Source organism: Chrysemys picta, chromosome 2 (genome assembly GCF_011386835.1).
Source record: "Chrysemys picta bellii isolate R12L10 chromosome 2, ASM1138683v2, whole genome shotgun sequence".
Taxonomy (NCBI): Eukaryota; Metazoa; Chordata; order Testudines; family Emydidae; genus Chrysemys; species Chrysemys picta.
The window spans coordinates 10312813-10323039 of record NC_088792.1 but is presented as its reverse complement, the minus strand read 5'-3'; the positions used below and the strand labels follow the sequence as shown (position 1 = coordinate 10323039).

Sequence of the window (10227 nt, the reverse complement as noted above, 5' to 3'; positions counted from 1 at the left end):
GATATATGCCATCATGTGCCAGCAATGCCCCTCTGCCATGTACATTGGCCAAACCGGACAGTCTCTACGCAAAAGAATTAATGGACACAAATCTGACATCAGGAATCAAAATACTCAAAAACCAGTGGGAGAACACTTTAACCTGTCTGGTCATTCAGTGACAGACCTGCAGGTGGCTATATTACAACAGAAAAACTTCAAAAACAGACTCCAAAGAGAGACTGGTGAGCTAGAATTGATATGCAAACTAGACACAATCAACTCCGGTTTGAATAAGGACTGGGAATGGCTGAGCCATTACAGACATTGACTATCTCCCCTTGTAAGTACTCTCACACTTATTATCAAACTGTCTGTACTGGGCTAGCTTGATTATCACTTCAAAAGTTTTTTTTTCTCTTAATTAATTGGCCTCTCAGAGTTGGTAAGACAACTCCCACCTGTTTATGCTCTCTGTATGTGTGTATATATGTATCTCCTCAATATATGTTCCATTCTATATGCATCCGAAGAAGTGGGCTGTAGTCCACGAAAGCTTATGCTCTAATAAATTTGTTAGTCTCTAAGGTGCCACAAGTACTCCTGTTCTTCTTTTCACTTTTATTAAAACATTGTGCATGGCATGTCAAAATCAAAGCCATGAAGAGCTAAGGGACCATTGTCTCCTATCATATTCTTTGGTCCCTCTGTTCTTCTAACAATGCCTTCTTTTGTTTCTCTCTCCCACTCCTGTCACCGCAGCCCACATCCAAAGGGAGTTAGGCACCTAAATACCTTTCAGGATCTGGACACAAGCCTTTTTCCATGCTAATCCAAGCTGACAGCCCTCTGCACTGCCCCACTTAAGTCAGTACAAGCTCTCCTGTAGAGGACGCGCGGCACCGGCAGAAGGAGGGGAGCGTGGACATGAAAAACTGCAGTAATTAGTGCGGTGGCTCGTGGCTGTACGTTAACCTAACGATTTTTACATTACATTACCCTACAACTTAATTTTGTAGTGAAGACAAGGCCTCAGTCATGGTGGCCTGTAAGATAGAAACTGTAGATTTAATTTCAACAGTATCTGCAGCCACCTGTTGTAGCACAGCCATCACCTGCGTTCCATCAGGGTCAGGCACCATTTTGTTTGTATGGCTTGTGGGAGGAAGATCTCCTCTGTTTTCAGATTCAGAGAGGAAGATGCAGAGCTAAAGGGCATCTTCAGTAGTCAGGCACAATATGTCTTGGCGTTGGATGGTGGGGTTCGGGGGATGATGATTGGGGATTCCCCATGGGCAGCTTCAGAGCTCAAACAACTTGCATCCACTTTGGTTGCGGCGCCCCCTGGTGTCTCCTCCGTTTTTGTGTTTTGTAATTAAGGCCAAGTCACTGTTAAGTCACCGTGTCCGGTAAACATTCGGAGTAGAGCTCCCTCACTCTTTCTCTCCGGTTCTTGCAGTATGTCAGTGGTTTCGATTCTAGGGCATACTTTAAACACCTGTTTACTAAGAGTAGGGTGACCAGATAGCAAGTGTGAAAAATTGGGACACTTTTTTCAGGGGTGGGGTGGGGGGTGGAGGGGGTGGTATAGTTGTCTATATAAAACAAAGCCCCTACTAGTGGGACGATCCTGATAATATTGGGATGGTTGGGTCACTAACTTGGAGGGAGCTCTGTCATTTTTAAAAAAATTTGTACAGATTTTTTGCTAGTTTGTCTACCCCCTTGTTTCCTGCTCTCCCAGCGTGCACTGGGATCCATGCTATTTCAATGTTTACTCCCATCTGTGCCGATTAGCTCCATTCTGCTTTCAGCTTTCTGCCTTTACAGTGCTATCTCAGCCCTTCCCCAGCAGGGCTTCATGCTTAATTAGCCCTGTACTCCCTCTCACATGTAGCAGCTGGTGGCCTATTTGGCCTCTCAAGCCATTTGTTAACCCTACCATTGCTGGTGTGGGGTGCACACCCCATCACAGGGTCCTTACACGAAAAAGACTTTGGGTGGAGGTGAACGGGAACGCAACAACTGCTGACTGAAAGAAGGGAAGGAGCATGCTTCGCCATGATGGCTGTCGTCCCCACCATCTCCTAGGACCATGGGATCCACCTTCACACTCTGGGCTTCATTGTCCTGATCCTGAGAGGTGTCCGGAGTAGATTGTACCAGAGAGGGGAACCCAGATGACAGTATCACTGGAATCCCAAACACCACCTGGGATCTGGGACTTTGTCAAAAAACCCCCGCCTCCCCATTCTGTGTCCTTTTCCTGCCCCACCTTGTCATTTCTTCTCTGTTTCTCTCCTTTTGTCTTCTGGTTTATAATAAAAGTCTGGCTTTGCCAGCCAATATGTTTTGCAAGACTGCTGTAAGCCTGTGACCCATGAGGCCGTTAAAAGCAATGCTCTAAGCAGCCCAACGCTGGTACAAGTTTGCTAGAGCTCAGAAGACACGTCTACACAGTGTTTTGGAGCAAGCCTCCCAGCCTGGCTCGGCAGACTGCACCTTGCGGGGCTTGTGTTAGCTCTCTAAAAATAGCTGTGTAGACAACACATTGAAGTTGCAGCTCAGACTGGAACTCAGCTTTGAAGCCGGCGGGGGTGGGGACCCCAAGCTCCAGCCCACGCTGCAGCTTCAAAGCGCTGTCTATGCAGCTATATTCAGAGCACTAGCGCAAACCCCACTAACCCAAGTCTGTCAGCCCAGGCTGGGAGGCTCGCTACTGAGGGCTGTGTAGATCTACCGAGAGCGGTTGATAAGCCTGGGTACGGAGCCTGTGGTTTTTCAGCAATAACATTGCAAGTAAAAGTCAATACCAGAAGCAAAGGCTGCATTTCCTCTCTGTGCGGTTCTTTTCTTTCCCCTCTTGTGCTTTTATTGTGTTTTGTTTTTTAGGAAACAGAATCAAATTTTAACAACAGCAGCTCCAGCCCATTTCAGCTAACATTTTGCTCTTTCCTCCCCAAAAGAAAGTTATTGCCATCTTTAATACCATCTTTCTACTTTCAAACCAGGGTTTTTCCCTTCTAAAGACTATGCACCTAAAGGGAAAGGAAACAAAGGATGTTGTTACTTACTGACTTAATACTTTGCATTTCAAATGCTTTAACTGTTTTTCTTTCTTTTCTCAAAAAGAACAGGAGTACTTGTGGCACCTTAGAGACTAACAAATTTATTAGAGCATAAGCTTTCCACGAAACTTAGAGACTAACAAATTTATTAGAGCATAAGCTTTCCACGAAAGCTTATGCTCTAATAAATTTGTTAGTCTCTAAGGTGCCACAAGTACTCCTGTTCTTTTTGCGGATATAGACTAACACGGCTGCTACTCTGAAATCTTTCTTTTCTGTATCTTTAATAATAGGTTAAAAAACCTGAATGGTATGTTTGCCATGGTCCTAGAAACCCAGAACCTTGTTTAAAGTTGAAAAGTCACAGGGTAATGTTAACACCTTTAATTGCTTGGGCCCACTTATTCCATCTAAATTAACACAACACTCCCTACTGCTACCACAATCTCCAGCTTCTCCTGACAGCTTCTTCAGTGCAGTTATATGTTGTCAATATAAAAGTCTTGGGTGCACAGAAAACCAAACGTGTGAGTGTGACGGATTGTCACCCCTGGGGTGCAGTCTGGGAGCCATGGGAACCGCTGCGCCCCTCTACTCACCCGTTGGGTTGGCTCTGCTCACCTTGCTCTGTTGGAGATTCAGCCTTTCCAGGTCCTGTTATCACCCAACAGGAGAGCAGGTGATGCCACACACACAAACCGAGTTACCTGAGTGCTTACCTCAGCCACTCAAAGACATACAGGAGACAACAGCCAATTTCCCAGCTCCCCAGGCTCGTATCCTCCCTCTGGAGTATAAACCCAGAATTATTCTATTTTACACTGCACAGGGATCTGTACAAAGTAAGCTTATTAATGTGTTCGCCCTCCCCTTGATGTGGGAAGGATATGCAACAAGCGTGTGTTAATCAAGTTGAGATTTTCCCCCAGACACTTCACTTAAAGGTACACTGGTTTAGATAAAGCAAAAAACAAGTTTATTAACTACAAAAGATAGATTTTAAGGGATTATAAGTGATAGCAAACAGATCAAAGCAGATTACCTAGTACATGAACAAAACCACAAACGAAGCCTAAAATACTAGAAAGATTGGATATGAATTAGCAAATTCTCACCCTGGCTGATGATACAAGCAGTTCATAAGTTTCCATACACAGGCTAGAAATCCCTTTAGCCTGGGACCAGCATTTCCCCCAGTTCAGTCTTGGTTCCTCAGGTGTTTCCCGTAGTTCTCTGTTGTGGGGAGTGAGGCTCCTAGATGATGTCACACCCCACCTTATATAGCTTTACCATATGGCTGGAACCCTTTGTTTCAAAAACAGTTGCCAGTCCAGCTTGTGGAAAAATACAGGTACCCCTAATGGAGCTCAGAATCATGTGGTCTGGTCACATGGCCTTGCCGAATCACAGCAGCCATTATCCATAGGCTGTCTGGAGCAAGCGTTCTCAAGAAGGCTCCCCAAGTGGGGGATAAGCTTCTACTAAGGCCTATTGTTTCCTCTAATGGCCCATTGCCCTGAATAGGCCCTTCCCAACCAGCTGTCTAGGCTGGAAGCCTTTTGCCTAGTGGGTGTCACCACATTTGAAATACAGATACCTAGTCAATATTCATAACTTCATATACAAAAATGATACATGCACAAAAGTAGGATAATCATATTCAACAAATCATAACTTTTCCAATGACACCCATGACAAGACATATCTTGTACAAAATGCATTATAATTATGTTAGGATTATATCATAATCATACTCCCATGATGAATATGGGGTATAGTGTCACAGTGAGGAACCCCTGATTTCTCTGGAGGTCATGTACATATTAGGAAACACTGTACCACATATGGATTGGCTACAGAGCTTGCTTATACGCACCGGATGTGTGCATCGTAAAATCCTTTAATGCTCTTCTAGGTATGGCTGAGGTTTGTTAATTAAGCAATTTTACACACAGTGCCATCTAGTGTCTGAACAGAATAACACAACTTAGCATTCCATTATACTGTGTGACACGCTTGTGCTGGCAACACTTTCTTTCTATGGGTGGAATGCCAACTATTAGACAATGGGTGCTGGGTCTTCCTCCGGGGTCACATCCCCACCTCCCCACCCCCGATTTCTGCCAGGGTTCACATCAGAATGTGGCCAGCAACAGCCTTTCGGCACAGTGTGGGAGGGAAGGGACAGGAGTTGCTTCCAGTCACAGGAGCGATGGGGGGTGGGGGTGGGGGTGGGGGAAGGGATGACTTGGCCCATGTCTTTGCAGAGCTCATCTCTCTCTCCTCCTCCCCTCCCCCCCGCTCCCCAGTGGCTGGAAGCAGCTTGTCTCTTCCTGCCCGCACAGTGTCAAAAGGCAGCTAACACCTCCAGGCTGCCACTGGCCACTGACATAACCCAGCCACTTCCTGTCCCCCGGCTACAGCGCGGGCAGGAAGGGGTTAAGCCCTAAGGATGCATTGTGCACCAGGGCCCAGGGAACCTGACTGCAGGGGCTTTAGGGAACCCGGCCAGAGGGGTGTCTCAGCAGGGGAGAGTGCCTAGGGGACGGAGCAGTCCCATGCTCCTTGGGGGCAGGACCCAGAGTGGGGTGGGGGGTGGGTGAAGAGGGTGCTAAGCCCCTGCCTGGGGGGCTGCTGTGGAGCCTGCAGGGTCAGGGCACGAACAGGCTGGAAATCGCTTTCCCGCCACTCCAGAGCTTAGCTGTGGGGCAGAGGTTTCCCCATGTCAGCGCTATGCGGGGCTTGGCTCCTCCTGGCCAGTGCCCCGGGCTGGAGGGTCTTGGGCTTTCCTGGGGTGCCAGCCCAGCCAGAGGCAGTGGGGGAAGGAAGGTCCCTGCCGGCCAGGCTGTTAGTGAGCTGAGCGCTCCGACGAGGGGTTGGTTCTCCACACAGTACTGGGAGTGGGACGTGCCCCACTCCGGGGGATATGGAGGAGCTGCGGGGCTGGGGTGTGTGAAGGGGCAAAGCAGGGAAAGGACAGCGAAAGGGAGAGCACGTAAAGGGCCAATGGGTGGGCAGCAGAGGCGACACGTAACTGGCCGCCACCTGGCATCTGCCCGCACTCACTGGCCACTACAGCTCACAGCGTGTGTTCAGTGCCAGCCGGAAAGAGGATTGGGATGGGGCCCGGCTGACAGAGCCAGCACGCAGCAGGGGCTGCCCTGATGGACCAGCACGGGGAGTGGCCGGCCCTGCGTGCTGCAGCTTTGCCTCGCCACCAGCCTTGCACACCTACCCCCATCGTTGGCCACTGGACCCCTCCACTCACCGCTGGTAATAATAATGGTAAGATTCAAGTTAATGGCTTTTATTTTGCAAAGACCTACAGCTTGGCACTATTGCACAGCAATTTGTAGCACTCCAGCGCTCCTGTTCTTATCTCTGACAAAGCCACCAAGCACGGCCTCCTCTTTCCAAGACAGACTCTCACGAGATCAAATATTTTCCATTAAAGCTGTTTTTTGATAGACAATTAGGTTTTTAACTGAACACATTTTTTCATGCCCCATTTTCTGACCAGTTCCATTTGAGATGCAGCCAGAGGAGAGCAAAGGGCTCAGTCCAGAGCTTTCTTCACTCCAGCCATTCTCTACCTTCTTCTCCTGGCTTCACATGATTTGATGATGGCCATAGTGGTAGAGGTTGTGGAGCTCTCCTTTCACCTCTTACCCAGAGGCAAGTAAGCTTGGGTTGTATTATTACCAGGGCCGGCTTTAGGAAGTGCGGGGCCCAATTCGAACAGTTTCGACGGGGCCCCAGCAGGGATGACTAAAAAAAAAGCCACTTAAAAAGAATCCTTTCATTTCTTCCGTGTATTATTTACTTTCCATGACTATATAAATAATAACAAAATTATATATTACATACATTATGTCATATATTAATTAGCTGATTTTCACTTTCATATTAGGAAAATAATTCATGTTTTGATAGTTGTACAACTGATTTTCTTCAATAATGTTTATTTTATTAAAATTTATAAAATATTTCCTTATTAATATAAAATTGTGCCCTCCTCCCCCCCCACAGCGCCTCCTGGCCCACGGAAACAAACCCTGCTTTCCCAGCGCTGCCCCGCCGAAACAGCTGTGGGCCGAAAAGGAAGGTTTGGGGAGGGGGGTGACATAGGGTGACCAGATCACAGCAGTAAAATAGGACCCAACCCCTCCCCGCTCAGCCCCACCATCACATCCCTCTTCATCCCCTAGCCTCCCGCTGGCTTGCTGTGTCCCTCCTAGTCAGTCCCCCACCCACCACTTGCCTCCTTTCACCTTCTCCCTCCCCTGCCAGAAACCCCCATGCCCGCCCCTAGAACCCCTGCTGGCTCACTGCTTGCCTCTTTGCCCACCCGTCGCTTGCCCACCCGCTCGCAGCTTGCCCCCCCCCAAGTATAAAGCCTCATTCAAAGACCCAGGGGTCACTATATTACTGCACACAGCAGTCAATCAGTGCAGTTGTAGATAAATCTCTGCATTATGCATTTTTGTATAACTTTTATATGATTTTGTATTGAACCTTGGTAATGTTATAGCTGGCCCCTAAGGTAGTATAATTAAGGTAAAAGAAAAATGTCTTTTTGCTAGAAGTAGAATAAGATCTTCCCCCCACTTTGTAATCAATTGACCTGTTGAATGAATGAGGTGTGAATGAGGAAGGTGTGGAAGGCAGGCACTTCCAGACAGCTGCAACCCTTGGAGAGGGGCTGGGAGCCAGCCAAGGAGAGCTTTGCCCAGGGCTGAGTGGGACAGAGTTTGGGTGCAGGCTCCGGGCTGGGGCACGCTGTGGGGTGCAGGATGGGTGGAGGGGTGCAGGCTCTGTGAGGGAGTGCGGAGGGGTGGGTGCAGGCTCTGGGACAGAGTTTGGGGGCCGGAGAGGGAGTGGTGGGTGCTGGGGGGGAGGGGACTGCCATCACATGTGGCTTCCTTCCTTCCCCGCTGCCCCTCACCATAGCCTCGGTGGGGGATGGGGCTGCCCCTTGCCCAGTATTTGCAGGAGTGGTGGCTGGGGGGAAACCCAGTCAAACTCTGGTTTTACTCTTTCATTGGGTCACTTTAACCCCTTACAAACCCCTTCCCGCCTCTCTCACCCCCCTTTTCTACTGGGCTTGTTTGATCTTTTTGGTGGAGCCAGATGAAAACCACAAACCCCAGCGAGAGCAACAGGCTGGAAGACTAGACTGAACCCACCACCCACCCAGCCTAGTCCATCCCAGAGCCCAGGACTGAGGGCAAATGTCCCCCCACCCCCGGGCCACCTGCTTCCACTCCTGGCCTCTCCCAGCGCCGCCAGCGATTCTGTGTGGCTGCATCGGGTGGGATTTCAACCAGACCCTCCCCCCCCACCGCTAAATTCACCCCTGTTTTGTGACCACTCTGCACCAAGAGCACCTTCCTTCCCTACCCTAGAGCTGCTGGATGGCTAGAAAGCTGAGCGGGCGTTTGATTGATCCGGAATATTATTGTGCCCCCCCCCAAACTTAATGTCCACACAGCTTTGGGGGGGGGGGGAGAATATTCTTCCCCTCCAAAGCCGGTCTATTTTATTGTTGCAGGGCAAATGAAGGAGCCAGAGTTTAATGGAAATATTCAGCCCCTACAGTGGTCTTGCAGCAGGGGAAGCAGAGTTGATGGAAAGGGAACTGGTGTGGATAGGAGCCCCCCGTCCCCCTCCTTTGCAAAATAATTTGGGGAGGGGAATCAGATCACTCCGTGCCTCAGTTTCCCCTCTCTTGGGGGAGAAGGGAGAGATAAAAGTCTCAGCCTGACGTGTTGCAGACCTTTCACATTCTCCCCTCTTGATGTATTTGATTTCCTCCTCCAAACCCCCCTCTCTCTCTCACCTGGAATTCACAGCACTAAGTACTGGCTCGGGGCTTTCTTCCTGGGTTACATGATCCCGAGTTTAGTTTTGAAACAGACACAGGCAGGCACAAACTCACCCTCAAACACCACCGAAAACCACAAAACCAACCCAATATTACACACCTAGGGGGAATCACAGGGTCAAACACTCACCAACCGAAGCCCCAGCAGCTGCTAAGGTGAGTGAGGTCCACTGCAGAGATTCCTGTCTCCCACGGGACCGGAAGCCCCCTCGGTGTCTCCTCCAGGTGAGTGCCGGGGGGAGGGGAGGGGAAGGCTGCAAAGCAAATGTGCCTTCTCCCCCCTCCCCCCTCCTGACCTGCAACAGCCGCTGCTGCCTCTGCCTCAGCTCCCGCCCCCCCACAGCGTCTCTCGTTGCCTAGCAGCAACAGCTGTTGTTTCCGGGAGAGCCATGGAACTTTGCTTCAGGCAGGGACACTGCCCGATCTGCACGGGGCCCTCTTAGGGGCGGGGCCCAATTCAGGGGAATCGGTGGAATCGGCCTAAAGGCGGCCCTGCTCAGTTGGGTCCCACCAGAACCAGCATCGTTACAGGCCACCCCGGTCGTCGGCAGTATTTCGGGGGCGAGACTTTCCGCCGCCTTTGTCAGGGGTGGCATTTAGGGGGCGGGAACTAGGGTGACCAGACAGCAAGTATGAAAAATCGGGACAGAGTATGGGGGGGTAATAGGTGCCCATATAAGAAAAAACCTCAAATATCGGGACTGTCCCTATAAAATCAGGACATCTGGTCACCCTAGCGGGAACTTCCGCCGCCTAGGGCGGCAAAAAAGCTGGCGGCGCTCCTGGGTGAGGAGCAGGAGATGAGCGCACGGGGCAGCTGAAAAGGGATGAGCCGGAGTGAAGCTTGAAACACAAATGCAGGGGCCAAGAATCCCAATTCATCCATCCCGGACAGAGGGAGTCAAATACTCGCTGATGGACAATTGGTTCAGATTCTGGGACTGGTTCCTTGTGCAGCAAGTGAAGTTAACTGCACCTCAGAGCCGTGACAGAGCACTGTATAACCAGGGTCTAGTGACTCTCACCCTGGGCTCTCCCCAGTATAGACTCTTGTTCACACTAGTCGAATGATGTTCAAATGCTGAGAAGGAGCAGGGAAGAGGCACAGAAATGACTTGTGGCCTGGCCAGCACACCTTCGAGCAGGCAACCCGAGGGGCTGCTGCTAGTCAGCTTGACTAAGCAGTTCCGAGGTCTGTCATTAAGGTTTATAGTCACCCAGCAGGAGGAGGTAGCTGCATTTCAGGTTTTTGCTCTAGCAGACAAAGGTGTAAGGAGAGCTGGCAAAGCTGATGTT

The 10227-nt window shown here is 49.9% G+C and overlaps 1 long non-coding RNA gene across 1 annotated transcript; it reads right to left on the bottom strand.

The window, feature by feature from the left end:
• Positions 1-4000: 4000 nt before the first annotated feature.
• LOC135981245 (uncharacterized) lies at positions 4001-9262 on the bottom strand. The gene is made up of 2 exons (XR_010598183.1): positions 9062-9262; positions 4001-6879 (listed from the first exon to the last, which is right to left on the bottom strand). It is a non-coding gene; the product is annotated as an uncharacterized LOC135981245 (long non-coding RNA).
• Positions 9263-10227: the final 965 nt, after the last annotated feature.